This window comes from Apus apus, chromosome 2, assembly GCF_020740795.1.
Source record: "Apus apus isolate bApuApu2 chromosome 2, bApuApu2.pri.cur, whole genome shotgun sequence".
Lineage (NCBI taxonomy): Eukaryota > Metazoa > Chordata > Aves > Apodiformes > Apodidae > Apus > Apus apus.
In genome coordinates, this window is record NC_067283.1 from 101,843,660 (window position 1) to 101,865,188 (window position 21,529).

At 38.9% G+C, this 21,529-nt stretch overlaps 1 protein-coding gene across 4 annotated transcripts in view; it reads right to left on the reverse strand.

Moving 5' to 3' along the window:
* The window catches only part of LDLRAD4 (low density lipoprotein receptor class A domain containing 4), a 293,120-nt gene that overhangs the window by 265,006 nt on the left and 6,585 nt on the right, over window positions 1-21,529 (reverse strand). The gene's annotated exons all lie outside the window — the stretch shown is intronic.

Sequence of the window (21,529 nt, forward strand, 5' to 3'; positions counted from 1 at the left end):
TAAATGACAGCAAAACTGTGGGTTGTAATCACAGGTCATCTTCAAAGGACAATTATCATTAAGGATGGTTTTGTTCTGAATCAAGTGTTTATTGAGAAATACTCTGATAAGACATTTCTCTCTGCTCTCTTTAAGCCTTGCATTTAACACCATTTAGAAGAATGCATCAAAGGAGAATTCTATCATTTCTTAGGAATAAACCAACAATAAATGACCCTGGGTAGAATGCAGAATTAGCCATTTACGGTACAAAAACTTTGACAAAAGTAAGGTCATCTAGATGAACTTCCACGACTAAAACTTTAGCTAGTGCTAACTTCGAGTGCCTTCCTTACAGTCTAAACTGTTTTTACCACACAGAAGCTGTCTCAAATTACTCTGGATAAAAAATTTGAAAAATAAACTAAAATATAAATGACAGCATTTGTACTCTTAAAAAAAAAAAAACAGTGCCTCATTACACATAGCATCTAATGGTTTTTAACATGTAAAATGCAACCTTTAACCTAAATTTTCCCAGTCAGGATTTTGTTCTTAATTGCTCATTTCTAAATAAGACTGTGCAGCAATTGTCCTCTTTTTCTATGGAACTTCAGCTGCAATTCTGGACTAAGTCAGTCAAAGAATGACCTCAAAGGGAGCTGACTGGAGGCAATGGAAAAAATAACAGGAAGAAAAGTTAAATTTCTGTAAAAAAGGTAGAAGTGATAATCACTACTCCAGTGAGGGGACAGGCTCATCTGGAGCTCATTCACCAGCTTTTAAACACCAGGAATTCCTTAATAACAAAGACACAAATCCAACAGACACCACAACAGCATCTCCGGGAAACAACAGACAGAAGGGCAGATTCTTCACTGGTTAAAGAAACATAATCAAATCTCTATTATCATTTGCTTTGTGATAGTTTACCTCAGCTGATGATCTGCCTTGAGAACTGGAAGTTTGTTTGTTCTCTCACATCACCAGACATGATGCACACACTTCCCAAATTCTACCACATTTAAATTAAATTCTAACCACCAAGCATAGACATTTAATCAGGAGTTTATTTTTCTCTCTTGCACCATCACCACCTTCACAAGCATATCCACCTCAACCATTTGAGAACAGCTACAGAAAATATGGGAATAGAGTTTCATGACAGCATATAAACACTACCCAATATATATTTTACTATCAGAAAATATATTTTTAAATTTGTACTTAGTTAACGGTTAAACATACCATTCTTCCATCACTCTGACAAGAAATGTCTTTCTCCAAGTCAAAAAGGAACAGCTTTTTGATAAGGATATATATACTGTTTTCTAAATAAATGCACTTTCAATAAAACTCCTATTTTATTTTAACCAGATTTGTATTTTCACCTCACTGGTGTTATAGATTATTCTACATTCCATGGAGTGTCTGAACTATGGTTCAAATTGATCCTCCCCACGCAGTCTGTCCCCTCTGCCAGCTCCCCCTTCCACCCTGGATGCATCCTTTGCAGCTGACCATAATGCCTCAATTTCAAGGAATTTTCAACACAATATTTTTGTTGTTGCAGAAACAATAGTGAGGGGACATGTAATATACAGGTAGTTATTTACTCTCTCTATGTATCTCCTAGGTATAATTATTATCAGCCTGTGCAAAAAGATCACTTCAGTGTGGCAAACGGCTCAACAGTATTCGGTTCAGGCTAGGTCCTTGAATCAAAAAACACACTAAAAGTTATTTCAGGTAAAAAATGTAGAAAATGAAGATCAGTTTAAAGCTCAACTTCATTTTTATTAAAAAGTGTAAATTTTTTAAAGCAGATTAATACAAAAAATATTTGTTTTCTTTCATGCAGCAATTGTGACTACTTTTAAGACAAAAATTAAGTTACTGTACTGCAAAATACAAGTATTACCATTTTTAAACAAAATATGGAGCATCATCTTAACTCTGGAAGTATTTCTTAGCCATGTAATTACAGACTCAGGTGTCTCAATATTGGAGACTGTATTTGCTAATGAAAGCCCTGCTGTTTTAAATACAAAGAGTGGCTAGGATGAATGGATGAATTTGAGAAGCCATGATATAGCAAAGTAACCTGTGAAGCTCGAGAGAAACTAACTTAAAAATTAAAACCACCACATATTTAATAACTGGTGATGCTAATATCTTAAGGAGAAATATTAGTAAGGCTGTAACTCAATTATTCCAAAAATTAAGAACAAAAAAGAAGCTAAATGCAGACAAAGCAAGGCAAGTACTTTGGGATATGCACAACAGACTCAATCAATCTTATTTCTTTTTCTTTAAGCTCCAACTCGTACTATATCCTCAGAGTTACCTTTTTATTTAATCTTTGGCCAGACACACTTTCTGTCCTCTCACAGATGACAAATTATTTTCATTACAGTTCTCAAGTGGGGAAGAAGGAGTACTAAAACTTTCCTTGATATAGTAAAGAACTGGATATCAAAAAAGAAGACTCCTAAACCTAGATTAAAAGAATAACTTGAAAAATGAATTCATATGTCCAAGAAGAAGAGTAAAACTAACACAGGGGGTGTCCAAGAGAAATACTACCTTTGGCATACTCTTGATGACAACAAACTCCATGCAAACCTTGAGGAATAGTAGATAGTTCTGTAATTTCACTATTTAGACTTCAAATATTAATTACAGGCTTTCACTTTCAGAGCTGCACTGCACCTGTAAAGGCTGTGTACCCAACCAGGGACACTGGCAATGGCTGCTATTTCCCACAGTTAATATAACCACCAACCCACTACACTGGTATGGAAGTCCTCACACTGGTAGTTCTTGTGGTTTTACTCTTCACGTAAGTGACAGAACGTCTGCTGAAAATTGGATTAAAAGAAGAAACTTATGCAGAACAGCTCCAATTAAACATGAAACACAGTCTCCCTGTATGATGAAGTAAATCCAAAAGTCAGAAGGCAGGCAAGATATGTCAGTAGGCAGACCTCCCCACAAGTGAGGATCCCACAGTGATTAACTGCAGGTTTAAGTGGCAGCACTGGGGGCTATTAGCACAGCATGTCTTAGAAAGAAAACATCCAAAAAACTTGCAACTCAGTTTATGGTATCCTCCTAAGACTATAGTAGTTCTTCAGTAATTAGCTAAAAAAAAAGTAAACCTGAACCTACACACCACACCTAGTAACTTCTTTTCTGAAACAGTGCTTAGTTATCAGGATTTCATGTTCAAGGTGACAGACTGGCACTAATGAAATGTGAACTCTTCCATTTCTCTTCAAAATGATAAGCAACAACATGGGGCGCTTCTCACACTGTCCAGTTCAATTTTCTTCTCACTTAATTACAGACTAGGAATAATTCCACTACAATTAATTAAGTTACATCAGAGGCCGACAAGAGAAGCAGCAGTCTGTCTACAGCGTGACACTGGGAAAAGACAACTGTTCTCCCACCACGGCTATTCATTTTTAGCCTCAAAGAACATTAACCCATTACATTTGCACTAATGATCAGAGCCATTTTAAATGGGAAATTAAAGTTCTGCAAAGTTCAAGTCCAAAAGTCCGATCCAACTTTTTAATGAACCTTAATGAACAATGTAAAGACAAGCCTCAGAGAAGGGCTCTCCTGACCTCCTGTTTATATTGATGCAAGAGCCACAAGCAAAGGGAAGGAAGGGCAGCCTGCAAGGACACCCACGACTGGAGATTTCCCAATGTGGTCCTTCTCATCAAGACTCCTGCTTTTGGCATCAGGCAAACATCCAATATTTGTTGGCCATAATGAAAACAGCCCTTCAGGGGTTTTTTTTTTAATTTGCTGCTTCACAGCCACAGTACTACCTGTTGTAAATCCCACTTTCATGCTTAATTCTCCCTTTTCATTGAAGAGGGCACAAAATGCTCTGACAAACTAAGATGGATGTATGGCATCCGCCCCAGAACAAAGCAGCTAAAAGTCTGGAACAGCATAACTTAGTGTAGTTGTGAGTCTGCCCCAAAGCGCAGATATGAAGCCTAACATTGTTTGCAGGCCTGGGCTGGACATGAATGAGTAAACTACAGGTGAAGTTCAGCCATTACCACATGTCTTGACTTGGAAAATAAGAATGAAAAAAAAAAAAAACTACAACAGAACAGAACTTCTCACCATCATTTCTGAATATTTTTTAATAGTATCTACACTTTTTTTGGTCATAATCCACCTCTGTGTTCTGCTTTTGGTTTATCCATCAGTTTCTCCCACATCAACCTCAGACCTTCAGCATTCTCTCAGTCAATCTCTTCCCTGCTCTGTTCATTTTCCTTCCACTTACTTCTGCTCTCCAGTCCTTTCCCATACACAGCAGCTCTGTGCTCTCCCTCTCTCTCCAGATGTCACCACCTCACTTAGGTTTCACCAACAGCAGAATGAAGCTGACTAATGCTCACCCAGTCACTGATAGGTCACTGAGGAGTATCTCAGAGACTGACCCCAGTTTCACTGAGCTGCTAGCATAAGCTGCAGACTGGCACTAGGAAGACAGACTTTCAGCACAGCAGGGGGAAGAGAAGCAAGCAGAGATAAGCAGGGAGGCAGACACACCCCATACTCTTTCAGGGCTCTGTACGAACAGCACAGATGTTACCTTACACAGGTCATCCCAGGAAGCAGCGTGTGAACAAGAATCCTGGTGCTTCAGATACTTTCAAAGAAAAGACTGCTCAGCTATTGGAATGCAGTAGAATAAAAAACAGAACGTACAGGACCCAAACTTTCTGATGGAAATAGAGATTAGACATTAGAGGGCTAAGAAATTACCACAGGCCGCGGTACAGGAGACACAGTTTTAATACTTAAAAATTAGTGTACTTTATTAGCACTGGGAAAAATAAATTTGAAGTGACAAGCACATGATTGAGTACGATTAAAGACAAAACGCTGAGCTGCACGAATCTGAAAGTGTCACCCTTACACAGCGGTGGCTGCTGCAAACATGCACAACAGGGTGGGTAGGCACCTTCCAACCCAAGCAAGGCAGTGCAATGCAGAGATGGCTAGCTTCTCTCTGTGTTTTATCTGCATCAGGAAGCCACAACTTTAATCTGAAACTGTACTTTAAGTCAGCAGCCAAAAGGAGTTTTAGACCTTTCTGTTTGTACTTCAGTATTTCCCTTCTCTCTGTTACAATTACAGAAGATGGAGACAAGCCACTGGCTCTGATCCATCCAAAACCACATGGGTCTTCTATATTCCTAACAATATTTATTAACATTTTGATGGGGCCACCCTTACTGATCATGAGAACAAGGACAAGTTATTTATTAGCCTGTGTGACAGATGGACAGATGTCTGCTTTAACTAGCCATTCCAGATCCATTTACACTTTTATATGACAGTACATGTTGTTATTTACTGGGAGTGATCACACAGGTTACTGGCTGACTTACAGCAACCTGCTTAGGTTTTTTGTTTTTTTTTTCTTCCTAGGCCTAGCTCTCAGACAATGAGTATTTCTATATTTAGCCTGATGGCTTAAAGTGAAATAACTTTACTAGCCTAGCCACTTCCTCTGTTAAACAACGGAAATCCTGGGATTTCTGGATTCTGTAGGTCTTCAAGCTCCACTGGCAATCTACAGTTCTCCTTCAAGAACCTGCAGCATAATGTTGACACATTGCATAGGAGGAAGAGAGTTAAGATGCTATGCATTGTAACAGCTGCACCCAAAGCACCTACGTGGAAGCCTGGCCTCACTTAAGTCAATGACCTGTCATTTTTCCACCCTTATTCTTCACATCACCCTTCCCTCAACTCTCTCCCAAATCCAGCTACTTCCAATTGCTGACACAATTAAACAAACACTTGCATAATACTGGCCCTACTGGGCCATTTATAGAGGCTCCTTGTTTCTGAATAGTTTTTTTCTTGTTATTTTTCTTATAAATTCCTCCTGCTAGCTCCTGCAGTTATTTACATGCAGACAGGACCCGTGGAGAGGCATCTTCCCCAAACAAGTGAGTGTTCAGTATTCACATACATCTGGTAGAGACAGGGATCACAGGACATACACCCTGACGGTGAGATACAGCTTATCAAAAAATCACCGTTTATGCACAGTTTATTCTCTTAAACAAGATGCTTCTGAGTAAAACATAACAAGGTGCCCCTGCTAGATGGAAGACTGGCTTCAGCAGCAGCTTGCTTGAGATATTTTCAGCCCAGCTGATCACTCCATTCACAGCTTGCAGACCGCTGTCCCTGCATTTTCTTCCCGCACTCCAGTTGTGCCTTCACAACCACTTGCAGAACTGCAATAAAACTGGCTGGCTGAAATGACCTGCAATAATAGTAACTCCCTTCTTATTCCCACCTGGAGGGTTAGTCTAAAGCCATACCCTTTCAGCAACCTGCTTTAAAGCACAGTGCCACAAGCAGCTGCACTGACACAGCTCCAGCAATGGTCAACCACCATCCACTCTTCCAAGAGAGACTATCACGAATGGGTGAGATCTGCCCACTGAGACAACAGTGACGGTTTTCTTTCCTAAATTAATGCTCAGAAACTCTTCAACTGATTTGTTGCACTGTGAAATGCTTTCCAACCCAAAATAATCAGTCCACTGCAGATAATTAGTAGGGGAAAACTTCAGCTCTGATGGATCACACCTGAGAAAGCTGCTAACAACTGAGATAGTCTTGCCTAACTGAAAAAAAAAGCAACCTCAATGACACATTTTCAGTCTATTATAATGTGAGTATCTATTCTTCCCTTTATACTAAATTATACTTAATGCAATGTTATATTTTTGCATGGTTTTGGTCCTGAAGATCACTAGAAAGTGTTTTCTGCAGGTTATTATTATAACCACTTTTGACCTGAAAAGTATTCTCTCAAACTGATTGATGCTAGCCATAAAGGCATATAAACTAAAGTACCAAGCATAACCCAGAAGACTTAAGTTCTTTGTCCATACAACTGATCTTTATTAAAACACTAAGGCTTTATTTATCATGACAGTCCAAAAAATCACCTCCAAAAAAAAAAAAAGTCAAAGTTCTATTCATGACAGAGAAGGTTCCTCTGACTTCTACACAAAAGTGTACTTTTGTAGCTGTTCACAGAAAAGGTAAAGCAAGCATACACCTCTTCTTTCCTGACTAAACCCAAACTCGAGAGGATTCTCTCTGATAAGAATTTCTAAGACAGATTCTAAGCACAGCTATCAGTGCTTGAAGCAGGTAAGCTGAAAGACAGTGTTCCACCTGCATCTGAGAAGTCACAAAAGTACCAATGTCCATACTTCAGATGGTGAAAAACAGCAGCAACTGATCTAACACCTCAAGGTGTAAAATGAGATGGGGGGGAGGGTGGGGAAGTACATAACATTAATGTTACCCATCAGAAATCAAAGGATGGAAACTCAAAACCTCCACCTTTTATAACCAGCTTAATAGTCTTCACCATTTGCTTTCTCTTCATAACATGGCCAGATTAAAGACACACATTTCAAGAAACTATGAGGACAACTGTTCTCTTTCTACCATGACTTAAATGACAGAGGACATCACAGTCTGTCTAGCACATCCCCAAAGCACCTCCCATCTCTGCAATTTTATGTGCAATCATCTGCAGTGATTATTCATATATCTACAGATCAGAAAATGGACACCAATATGCTCCTGGGCTAGTTCTCTGGACAATGGCAGTTTTAGAGAAGAGTCTTCCCTTCCTTCAACAGAGAACCAAGGGTTTATCAGACTGCATCCAAAACATTAACCAGTTATTCAGGAAGTCTCCTGCAGAAGGCAACAGAATGAAAAGAGGGATGGACAGCAAGGGAGGCCTTCTAGTCTCAGGTGAACACAAGTACAGTGGTAGATCACACCCCGATCATCTCTAATGATTTGTGGCAGATAAATTATGTATTTCTGAACAAAGGCATTCTGTAATAAAAGGGCCTCTCCAGAGGCTGATCTTTAACAGCTACAGCAAATTAGTAATGTTACCAGCGTAGTTTAAAAAATAGATCTCTCTGGTTAAATCTCATTTTTAAAACCACAGATGGAATCACAAGTGAGCTTGTCCAAACTTGTTTACACAAACTCCCACTCCATAATGTGGTCCCACAGAGGCCCTCACTACAGAGGATGTCTTGACTGTTGTTTAACAGTTCTTTCTTTCCACTTTGGAGACGTCCTGGAGGTAACAGAGATTCATCCTTGGGTTTTGACATTTACATGTGATTTCTGATACAAATTCTTCATCCTATTTCCTCTAAAGCACTCTATACTCAGAGGAACAACTTAATGCTGAGCCAGATCTACTGTTGCTCCTTACAACTTAAGTTCCACGTTTTGACGTCTGTTCATATCCTGCACTAGGAAAAAAAATATCGACACAGCAAAAATGCTGGGGAACAATATGGGTCTTGTGGAAGAAAAAAAATTAAAAAGAAAAAGGAAAAGGAAAAAAGATAGATAAAATTCTAATATTCTATTTCATAGAAGTTTGTATATCGCTCATATTACTGTAGCATCTAAGCACTTGCCACTGCATGCTAAAAGTGCAAGCTAATGAAGATTGGGTAAGTGCCTTTCATCTTACAAAGAACTGGAATGGGCCCACTGAAAAAAAAAAAAAAGTTAAATAGTAAAACTACACAAATGATGGAGAAAAAAGTTTTTTTTTCCAGTACATGTCATTGCTTCTACTCTATTAGCTCCCAACCACAAAACAAACCATATTGGAAATTCAACTTTAAAATGGTTAAGAGAGTAAGTGGTGGAGGAAAAGGAAATTATTACATTTCTAGCAGAGGATAAAAATCACAATTAATCTGTTACTTGGCTCTCCAGGGTTCTTCTGAAACATGCACAGTACATTGGTTCGACATGATGATTACCAATTAAACTGCAGTGCACCTTTGAAATATTAACTCCCTGAAATGTAAGAGCCACTACAGTGCAAATAAACAGCTATCTTTGCAAAAACACTAGCACAGAAAACACATTACAGAAAAAAAAAACACATCTAAAATAGATTCAGATGAACCCTACGACAAAACTATCCTGCCACAGTGAAGACTGAGCTCTTTATGCTACAGATCTGAAACACAAACGGATTTGTCTTGAGATCGGCTCTCAAACTTAGGAATAACTTTGAATTTTTTTAAGAATTATGATACATTTGAATTTGTGGTTTCTTTAGTTATCTATTATTAGCTGAAGTTTAGTTGTCAAGACAACAGTTTCCACTTCTACATAGTGCTTTAACTGTAAGCAAAATGTCGGAGTCAATATCAAAAGATCCCCAGATTGGCCCTGTCTATAGCCAGGAAAGAAGAGTATCTCCTAGGACAGGCTGACACCAAAGCAACAAAAGTGAAAGACAAGGCGACTAGTACTTCTAAGGATCACATCCACCTGGTAGAAACTGAAGTGTTCAAAGTGCAGTCCACCTGACACAAGATCAGCTGCCCTACTTGGTCTCTGTGCAGTACGTTACTACAATGGCCTCTCCAAAGTAGAGTATGGTATATGTAATGTAACTGATTAATGCATATGTTTAAATAGACATGGACACTTTTCCGACTATGTGATGTATGCACGATAGCAATAAACAGAATGCAACATGAGTCACACACAAAAACCTTCAACTCACAAGTTTCCTGTGTCCAGAAGTCACCACTGGGAAAGCCTGCCAATACGCAGTTTAGTTTTTGTAAAACCAAGTACCTTAGGATCACATCTATTTCCCTTGAACTCTATTTTTCTTTCAAAATAAGAATTTTGTAATTGGGAAAAAAAAAATATAAAAAAGACACAGAAAAAAAAAAAAAAAACAACAGTGGCCCAATGTAATAAAAGAATGTGGATATCCCCTTTAGAGGCCTAGACTCAGACTCTTCTCATGTACACAGACAAAGCAATGCACAGCTCATTGGAAGGTAGCTATGTAATCTGCTTCCTTTCTCCAATTCTCTTCAGGTTTACATGAGCCGTAGGTTGAAGTAAGAGCATAACGGTCTACCCAAAGCATTTTTTCCCACCCCACTGGAATTCATTCAACACAGGAGAAAAGAAACAGGAAAAGGGAAGGATACTCAGGGATAACTGTGCACCAAATACTCTAAAGGATACAGCACCATTTATCAGTCACTTCATTTTAAAGATCCATGTGAATAGCTTTTCTTTATATATATAATGCATATATCCATGCATATACACCCCCCTTCCCAGACAGTCATCTTTGCCTCTCTACTATATGCTTACTTTAACTTAGAGAAAGGAACTATAACCTAAACCCCAATCTCAGATGCAGTCCCTTTCCTCTGATTGAATGATTCATAAATACTTACAGTATTTAGTGAGAACATTTCTTTTCTAGCAAGAGCAGATGGGGATAAGCTACCTGAAAGCATCAATATTAGGTCTTGTTAACTCAGTTTTACAGGAAACCAGAATAGCTCACTGGCAGCAAAACAAGGAAGCAGAGAAGGAAAGGGAAGTAAAGAAGAACATCAATGCACAAATAACCTCCTCAGTATGGCATACTGAGGGACATGTGGGGAAGGTGTCTGGCAAGTTGGAAGCAGTCCTCTTGAGCAACAGGCATTTCTGTCAAATTTGCATTTTCGGGGATATGAGAATATTGTTGCCTGCATCCCTATGTTGGAACAGCTCCTCAGCTCATTGAGGGCATCAGGCTCTCATTTGTCAGATTTCAATTTTTTGGCCTCTTCTAAGTACTATGTTTTATTTTTATCTCGCAGGTTATTTTCAACATGTGGCAAAGTAACCCCTATAATATCTGAATGAATAATTTATCTTGCATTAAACATTGCCACTGATAATCTATTCAGATATGGTTTTTTTCCCTTAAGCTTCCATGTTTACTTCCAACCACAGTTCAAACCACACACATCATGAAGGAAGGTTACAATTGCCTATGTTGTTTCTAAGTTCATAATAAGAATACATATATCTCTTTTTTCTTTTTTCTTTTTTAGTTAAAAGCCACTGCTTCTTTCAGTATCTTGCAAGCATCATATAAAAATTCAGTGTCAGCATTTGACATTGGACAGTTTTTGATCCCTAACAATAAAAGAAAGTATACTGGTTCCTAAGCATGAGCAATAAGCAGTATTATCACATTGTATTAATGCCCTTCTAGTCTTGGCTTTAGAAAGGAAGACTTTTTTTTTTTTTAAGTGTCTAAGTTAACCATCTTTTTCTGTATCTGGCATAAAATATAAGAAAATCACCACAGATCTGTGCACACTGTTAACATTTCTCTTTCAAATAGCTACAATCAAAAGACTACCTTGCTGTTGGGATCCTTCTACAGTCGACTAACCTTAAGTTAAAGCAGTAATTTTTTTCGTTAGGCATACCCCAAAACATAAACTACCAATGTGAGCATTCCTGAAGCTTTATTGGGAGCAAATCTTAATGTGTTCAGTAACTCTCCTCACATCCAGAGGACCTGTATTTGCACAGACAAAATATGCAGTAACTTAAAATGTAAAGACATGAACAGAAGTTCAAATTTGAATATATCTCACGTTTTCAGTACAAACACAGACTTAGGTACAAAAGGTACAAAGACTTAGGTCTTGAGAGTAATCAACATGTTTTCCTGGTTATAGTCTTGCTTGTGAACAGCACTTTTACCAGTGAGAACAGTCAGTCATCACCATCAGCATGAGACTCCTGCAGAGCTGGGACCAGTAAATTAAGTATTTCCTGAAAATCACATACAGGAAATACTTAATTTAAGCTCAATCATCTGATAAATTGGGCAAAACTGGGAATGGAGGCAAATAATGTTTTCTAAAAAATTAAAATTAAAAAAAATTAAAATGTACTGAACAGGGAAAACACACCACCGTGTACCAATTTATAAATACATTTCCATCTCTTCTACTTTCCCCGTTTGTGTGATAACTGTTAACCTGGAGTTTGCAAAATGAAGAGGTTGTTGGGAAGATTTGCTCTTTGGGTTTTTTTAAACACGTAATTCAAACCACAGGATCCAACTAACAACTTGCAGTGAAAGAAACAGAATTGTCCATTTAGAATTCTGGCCTGTCCCCCTTTGCAGCTTTTAATGAAAGTGAGAGCAACGTTGGCAGCACACAGGTTGCAAAGTTTGCCACTTTTCTACCACCTGGCAAGGTTTCCTGCAGTAGGGGGATGATGTAAGCTCCATGTTCTACAGAGACCATAAGTGACCTATTCAAGAAGGCTACTTGAATATTCACAAAGTGAAACTACAGACCTGGCACCCAGGAAATTCTACTAAGCTAAGATTCCCAAAGTGTGTGGAAACGGATGGAGAAATAGTTTGAACAGCAGTGAGAGGAAAATTAAAGTAACAGCGACAAGGTCCAGAAGTCCTCTTGGTGGTTCTGGATGGCAGATGGCCCTCTACAACAGCCAGTTTAATCAAATAATGTACGGAGCAAGACAGAGTAAAATAAGACAGGAAATGAAGTCTTGTTCCTTCCTTAAATTTTCAAGATGGCAAGAACCAAAGAGCTGTTCATACAAAGACCAAAAAAAAACACCCTGATTTTTTTTTGTAAAATCATTACAAGCCTCTGCAATATGTACTTCATGTTGTGCTTTTTCTTAAGTCTTTGCTCTAGTTCATACTGGGTTTCAAACATTCATGAACCATCATTTCAAGTTTTCTATACCCTAGCTTCATTTTAAAGGTCCTAGACCAAGGAAAACGTATTTGCAAAGCTAATTAACATATTTATATACATATATATTATAACCATATCTGAGGTCTGCAATATCCGTATTACACTACCCCTTTTTATCAGTGACTTTCAATTATATGGAATACTGTGTTTGTACTATTTACCGTTTACAGGTTATCTAAAAGTAAGATGAAAAACATTAATAACAGCCATAACTTTTTTTTAAGTTTCACATTAATAGATAAAACGCTTCAGACAAGTATCATAATTAATAATTGCTCAACAATTATTCTTAATTTTAAAAATGCTAAAAAATATCCATGGTCAGCTCTTTGCAGGACCATTTGACACTACAAAGGCAACACAGCATCCATAGCATAAGCACAGAAATGGTGCAGAGGAGACAGCAGCACAACGATACTCATGCCACTTCAATCAAACTCTAATTAATCTGATGGTTTTACATTCTGACACAGTTTTGCTGAAAACATACATACCTAATTACAACATTATTTGTTTATCCAGCAGCTATAACATTCTGACTGTAAAAGTGAAGTTCATGGAACAAACACACCTCGTAGCAAGTAATTTACTTTGATATGGAAAACATTAAACAAAAAGTTATGCAGTGTCAGCAATCAGACAGAGGAACAGAAGTTTAAAAGGAGGCTAATTTCTTTGGCAGACCTAAACAGTAACTATGTGACCATCTAAAGAACCTGAAGGTGCATAAACCTATGGGACCTGATGGGATTCACCCACGGGTCCTGAGAGCTGGCAGATGAAACTGCTAAGCCTCTGTCCATGATATTTGAGGTCACGGCAGTCTGGTGAGGTTTCGGCTGATTGGAAAAAAGGGAACATAGCCTGTATTTTTAAAAAGGGGAAAAAGGGAGACCCAGGGAACCACAGGCCGGTCAGTCTCACCTCTGTGCCTGGCAAGATCTTTGAGCAGATCCTCCTGGAAAGTCTGCTAAAGCACATGGAAAATAGAGAGGTGATCGGTGACAGCCAACATGGCTTCACTAAGGGCAAGTCTTGCCTGACCAGTCTGCTGGCCTTCTACAACAAGGATACAGAGATGGTGGATGGTGGCAGAACAACTGATGTCATCTACCTGGGTTTGTGCAAGGTGTTTGACACTGTCCCACATGACATCCTAGTCTCCAAACTGACAAAGCATGGATTTGACAGATGGACCACTCAGTGGATAAGAAATTGGCTGGATGGCTGCACCCAGAGAGTTGTGGTCAATGGTTCAGTGTCCAAATGGAGGCAGGTGACGAGTGGTGTCCCTCAGGGGTCGGTATTGGGACCAGTGCTGTTTAACATCTGTGTTGGAGACACGGACAGTGGGACTGAGTGTATCCTCAGCAAATCTGATGATGATACCAAGCTGTGTGGAGTAGTTGGCACCCAAGAGGGAAGGGACACCATCCAGAGGGACCTTGACAGGCTGGAGAGGTGGGCCTTTGCCAACCTCATGAAGTTCAACAAGGCCAAGTGCAAGGTCCTGCACCTGGGTTGGCACAACCCCAGGCACAAATACAGGCTGGGGGGAGAATGGCTGGAGAGAAGGACTTGGGGGTCGCAGTAGATGAGAAGCTCAACATGAGCCACCAGTGTGCGCTGGAGCCCAGAGAGCCAACTGCATCCTGGGCTGCATCAAAAGAAGTGTGGCCAGCAGGGTCAGGGAGGTGATTCTGCCCCTCTACTCTGCTCTGGTGGGACCCCACCTGGAATACTGTGTACAGGTCTGGTGCCCTCAGCACAAGGAAGTTATAGACCTGTTGGAGAGGGTCCAGAGAAGGGCCACCAAGATGATCAAAGGCCTGGAGCACCTCTGCTGTGAAGACAGACTGAGAGTGTTGGGGCTGTTCAGCCTAGAGAAGAGAAGGCTCCAGGGAGACCTTACAGGGGCCTTCCAGTACTTGAAAGGGGCCTACAGGAAAGCTGGAGAGGGGCTTCTCATCAGAGAAGATGGTGATAGGACAAAGGGTTATGGTTTTAAACTGAGAGAGGGGAGATTTAAGTTAGATAGTAGGAAGAAATTCTTCACTATAAGAGTGGTGAGGAACTGAAATGGGTTGCCCAGGGACATTGTTGATGCCCCATCCCTGGAGGTTTTTAAGGCCAGGTTGGATGGGATTTTGTGCAACCTGGTCTAGTGGTAGGGTTCCCTGCTCATGGCAGGGGGGTTGGAACTTGATGATCTTTAAGGTCCCTTCCAACCTTAATGACTCTATGATTCTATGAAATTAAAGTGACTGTTTTCATATAATTTACCATTTCTAGTGGGTCAGACTTTAATGTGATAACTCACTACAGGCTGTTCCACTACAAGTTAGACGTTCTGTTTATCCATAATTGTATGTTCAAGGTCTAGCCCCTGTTGAGCAATGTTGCAACAAGCCTGTTGGCTCTTACAGCACCCAAGCCTATTGCACATCCAACCTCACAGAAGAAACTTGCAAGTCAGAAAGTCAAAGACACTCTTCCACTTATTTTCTAAGCTTTTTTCTTTTAACTTAAGTAGCATAAAGATTAAAACACAAAATAGTACCAAACCAGAAACCACTCAGCATCAAGCATAAGGACTTTACAAAGTCAAGTATTTGTGTATGTGTCGTCCCCCTCTTTTTTTTCCTATTCTGAATATCCAAACACACAGACAGGACTTAAAACTCTATCACTAAATAATACAAAGTAAAGCTCCCATGCAAGAAGTTTTCAGTTCTTGTCAGAAATACTCCTGTGGATTTGTTTTACACCAGAAAATCAAATACATCAAAACAGAAATATCTGTTGTGACGTGTCCTTTTTATTACAACAATAATGAAATAAAAACTGAAACAGGCACTTTAAAAGGCAGACATATTGTAATATTTCATGACATTACAACTTTTCATTTTAAATGGGTTTTTCTTTATTTTGCATGGTATTATACAAGACTACAGAAGAACACTTGGATCCAATATAAATGTAATTTTTATGGAAAAAAGTAAAAAAATATTTTTTCATTCTGTCTTAAAAGAATCAAGTTTTGATACAGTAAGATTTCCAGAAAGATATAAAATCCCTTTTCTCACCCAAAGCTTACTCAATGTTATTCTGACCCATCAGAGAGCTACATCTGACAGGACTCCTATGTTTTTATAAGATGATGTAAGAAGGATTCCTTGATTGCGTTGTATTTAACAGCAGATAGTAGCCCTGTGGCAAAAGGAATACAAATAAAAATACATACATTCATATCAGTGGAGAATGTCAGCTGTTTACCTTCTCAGAAAGTAAATTGCAAGATTCTCTACTAGTTACATAGACATCACTTTGAAGAGAATATATCAAGGAAATAAAACAGTGTTGAGTACTTTAAATACATGAAACAGCTTCCAGCTATTCATGAGATGGTAACTCCCTCCCACTTGCAATAAGAGTTTGTCAACTTTGCTCTTTTTTGGCACTTTTTCAGAATCTTTAGAATTAGATTGTCTTATTTCATACTTGATTGTCTTCCACCTCTGCCCAAAAACAAGCAATTCAAAACATATGTAACAGAGATTAAGCTTTGAAAAATTAAGATCTAAATAACAAATTTCTGAAGTCAAGAGTATTTCTTCAAAAAGCCTTAGTCCTATTAACTGCTTGTTGGATTGTACTCTAGGTGACCCTGCTCTGGCAGGGGGGTTGGACTAGATGATCTTTCGAGGTCCCTTCCAGCCCCTAGGATTCTGTGATTCTGTGATTAGATGAACTGCAGAAGGCTCCTTCTGACCTAAATTATTCTGTGATTCTCTTTGCGTCCTTAGAAGACAAAACAAGAGTCAGTACAGCTCACCTCTTCAATCTCTGTTTTGCCTGCACAACACTATACTCTTCCATGGAATTGTCCTGATTTTACTTTCACCTACTTTTTCAGCTTAAAGCAGCTACTATGCCCACAAAAAAATCTTTTACACCTGTAAGAAGAGAGGCCTCTAGTGTACAGCCAAGAAACATTTTTTTTTTCCCGTGCCTTAAACTTATTTAGTACCTGCATTGACTTCATTTTTTCTTCAAGCTCATTAAGTATTTTTATCCATGTCCACTAATTTTTAAACAATGACTCTCAGGTAAAATTTACCAAATTCAGTAGATAGCTCTGTGCCAGCTGCAGTCATACAAACAGCTGTATTCAGAAAAAGCTCTGATGGTTTCCACTTAAATCCATGTTATGCTCCACATAAACTCCCCTAAAAGATATGAACTGATGGGCTCAATTGTATAGTAGTTTTTTTCTGAATACACAGATGCCTTTTTCCATGTTAAATGCACAAGATTGCCTCAACACAGATTAATGTAATTGCCACTAACATCAAACATTCTTTTCATCTAGATTTGCACTTCTCCTGCTGTCTTGCCCCCTTCTCAACTCAACTGACTCACAGACAGATTAGAAATCAGATCAGCCCAGAATTTGCAACACTGACTTAGCCTCTTCGGACTAAAAATAAACAGTAGATAGAGCGGCTGGTAAAAAAAAAAAAAAAAGTATCGATGACAGTCAGTCCCAATGTGCTCTATTTTACCACAGTAAGAATGAGCAGTGGCTGAAGTTCACAGGGCTTCTCTTTCCACAGTACACTTCCACAACAATTCCTGGAGCTCTGATTTTGTGGGGCCATCTAAGAATATAAATATCTATAATGCATATGTTGAAAACTCCAAACCCCTTAATATTGAATAAACATTTCCATTGAAGCAACCGAGAGAAATAATCAGCCTGTTTATTCCATGTAACTGTGTAAAATGTTTACTGTGGCAATTCCAGCTCTGACTGCTGCAGGAAGAAATCCTCACACAGCTCTCTGTATGCTAAAATAACACTCCAAAGTAGTCGCAGCATGATTGGATTTCTACATGCATTTAAGGTCACCCAGGTCTTGTGTCTAGTCTGCTGATCCCTCTGCGACCCAGACACCTGCACAGGGGCTCCCCGCACAGGAAGGCTGGAGCGATGTCCCAGCAATGTGCTCACTTGGAATTCGGGAATGCAACATCCTGAAGTAGATAAATAGATCAAACCCACCAAGCCACAAACTTCCTGACGTTCTCTAGAACGGGCAGGGTTGTTTTTTTCTCCAGAGCACAGAGGTTTTGGTATTAATTTGAACAGGGTGGTAAGCTGGAGTTTGCTATTCAGAAACATCTAGTCAAATAGATACGTCATTAAGCTAACTAGCTACAGGATTGTCTAGCAGATGGATGACATCTTGGTTGCTAGTGGAACACTTTTCTATAGCCTTGTTTGAGGCAGACACATATGGCACTCCCAAGCATTGATGCAAGCTCCCAGATGGACTAGATCATTGCTGACACCTTATTATAAACCTAGAGATGAAAGAAGGGAGCACACTTTTTGAATCGCAGCATAGGACTCCAAAATATTCCGACTTCCTAAAAATCAAGTTTACAACAGAGTATCTTAACCTCTCTATTGAAAGGAGCTACTTTTAACCAGGAGCTGGAAACAGAGGAAAATGCTGTATTGAGGATGACTATAAGAGCCCAGAAGAAACGTTAAGGATCAGAAGATCCTTAATGTAAATGTGTATCACAGCTACATATATGGAGCTACATATACGGGTTACGTATATGCAGTTATGAGTATTACAGCTCTGAGGATGCAAAAAATTATCTGCTGTGCAGCTGTTACTAACACCAAAGAGCTTCCATCTGGGATTCCTTGATTGGGGTGGAAGGGAAAACGAAAGAGGAGGAAGCCATTTAGACATTACAGATGCATGATGTCTCTGAAATGTCTGTATCCTAAAGAACTAAAAAAAAAAAAAAGGAGAGAGAGAATGAGAGAGAGAAGTCTAGCTACAGAAGCAACAGGAAAACTAGCAGAAATCTGTGGGAGATAACAGAACCAATTCCAATACAGCATAAACACAAGGGGACTATGGCGTATTTTACACATCAAGGTTAGAAAGAGGAAAAAAAATATTCATTTGACATTTTTAGACCGTGAAAAGAGGTGTTTTGCATCCAGTAAGAATTTTACTCTTCTCCTTCACCCAAAAATAAGACTCAAGATATCAGAATATGATTTATTATGCATTTTGTCTTGCCTCTAATATTGCTGCACCATGTAAATCAAGAAAGTTAGATCATTAAGACAGTAACTCTGTGACAAAACTTTTTTAATTTCAAAAACAAATGAACTCACTGACCCCAGGAATGTGTTTGGAATTCTGCACACTCACGAGTCAGGGAGATGCTTAAGTTTCTAAAATCCATCTGCCTCTACTGCAGTGGCCATAAGCTTAACAAGTATGCAAATGTCTTGGAAGTGTCAGCTAAATATACAACAGCTAATATACTGCAACTTGTCTCTTCATTTTCTAAAGGGACATTTGTGCTTTCCATACCTTCAACCATACGATCATTTCAACGTACTGAAATCAAAGTTCCTCCCAAGTTTTCATTCACAGCTTTTAGTGAGGCTTTTATCTTCTTGACCAAATGAAAGTTCACATTATTTTTCTTATAAGGAGAATAAAAGAATCCTTGAAACATCTTATAAAATGGAATGTTTATATGTAAGAGACATGGGCATAATTTTCTTCTTTAGAGAAATAATACAATCTCTATCTCCATCACATCATGGACCCCAACAGGAATGCCCAGGAAAAGTCTCATTTTTATAAAGGGTCACTTACAAAAGGGCATAGGTAGAACAGAATTTTCAGCTATATGCACTGCATCTGCACCTCCTTCAACTGGACAGTTCCCCTTCTCTGCAATACAACTGTTTCTCTGGAAGTCAAGTTCAACTGGACAAAACCAGAAAAACAGCTGACAACTATCTCCCTTCCTCTCAGAACTCTGAAGAATATATATGCTTCATCGTTCATTTTAACCTCTCAGAATACAAAAAACTCAGGATATTCCTTGTTTTATGTAAGAATTCCCATGCAAGACACAGGGAAGTGCAACTTGCAAACCTCTGTGGTCAAGGCTGACATCAGAAAGAATTAATTTAACAACAGAGGCCTTGGTTCTCCTGAGGTACTCCTTCAGATGAATTCCAGACTGAAAAGAGTAGGGAAGAGAGATATTAATCAGCATCCATGAAAGCATAATGAAACACAGCTTAGACTAGAACTAGCCAGATTCTGGGCTTCAAGGTATTTTCCACTATTACTAACTTGTCTCAATGCAGCCAAACCATCTCCTAGTTTCCTGTAACTGTCAAACAGAACATTATTTTGTTTCTTAGTTATACTCTCTAGAGAACTGACACTTTCAATACAAACACACAGGGGATCACTGCAATTCCTCAAATCTGAGGTGGGTCCATGGGGACCCCTTCAGTCCATCACTTTGCAGCAGGCTTCTCACACAGGCTGTCCAAGGAAACCACATGATCCTAGAAACACAGTGTCCCTGGTCACAAAGTCATCCTTTGGGATCCTTGCCAAGGATCCTCCTGATCAGTTTAGCTCCACGCTGAGCAGCCTGAAAACATCAGGCCTCTGTCCCAAACACAGTTTACCAGGAATCAAAGAGAGGTTGTGTCTTATTTTTATTTCAATAGAAGCCTATCAAATCTAAAATATTTGCAAGTAAATATCTCGAGTTTAATGAACTCCCATTTTCTGACTAAACTATGTTCACTCGAAAGTTTGCAACCAGCTGCATCTAAGATGCCTCTTAATAGCAGCATCATGAAAACTGATCAGTAACAAGTGACACAGTGTAAAACGCTGAAGTCGAAGCATGGTAAACATCTATGTCAACAGGCTCTCTTACATACACAGATGGCTTTACATCACTGTAATTTAACTTATGTTCTGAACTATGTTCTCCTTCAGATGTAAAATGACCTTGGATTGGTTCAAGCTAAATATATAAGGCTGTCCTATATTCAACACAGCCTTCACACATAAAGTTAACATACTCCAACATACACGACTTGACACTTTAAAGTGATTTGCTTTGGTGTCTCCATGTAGACATGATAAAGGCTTTTGTCTCCAACCTCTAACAATACCCAGGGGGAAACTGGGAATGGGAAAAGGCAGAGTCTCTTGCTGGTTGCATATTCAGCTGAAGAGAGAGCTCCTCATTTCAAAAGACACTTTTAGAATATCTTACACATCTAAATCCCATTTTACAACCGATAGATGTCCTCTTTTTCCTCTCTACATTACTTCTAATTCTTCTTGCTTTGGTATGGTTTTAGCTAACTTCAAGCAAAATTTAAAAGAAACACAAACCAAACACTTCTTAACTCATTACTGTGCATTACCAGCACTAACACACATCAGCATGGGGATATTTATTTCCTGAAATTTACCTACTTGCCCAGCCACCACCTATGAAAAAGGAGACCAATCTGCATACATTCTTTGAGTTTCTGCTGTAAAAACTTTATATTATTGCAGTCATTTTCATCAAAAGGCTGTAAAGATCATTAGAATAGTACAGTGATTTTCAACTCTAATTCAACTGTGAATTAGAATCCTCATCTCTGTGCCCACTGCAGGTGACTTTCTCTTGCACCTAAAGAGATGTTTATCTCCCTAATCCTTGGTACACTAATCCCTACATTAAAAAATTGTACCCCTGTTGTTATCAATCTAATAAGGCACTGTAAGAATAAAGTTATTTGTAAGATACTTTGATGAGAAAGCTTCACCATAAGGTGCTAAGTAGAACAGGTCAGATAAAGCACACATTTGACAAACATTGGCAGTATTTCTGTTCATCAACAGATGGTAGCTTTTTAAAAAATGTTTATTATTACATGTTACATGAAAGTAGGCACCAAACAGTACCTGTATTTAACATTAGTCAAGCTGCTTTGG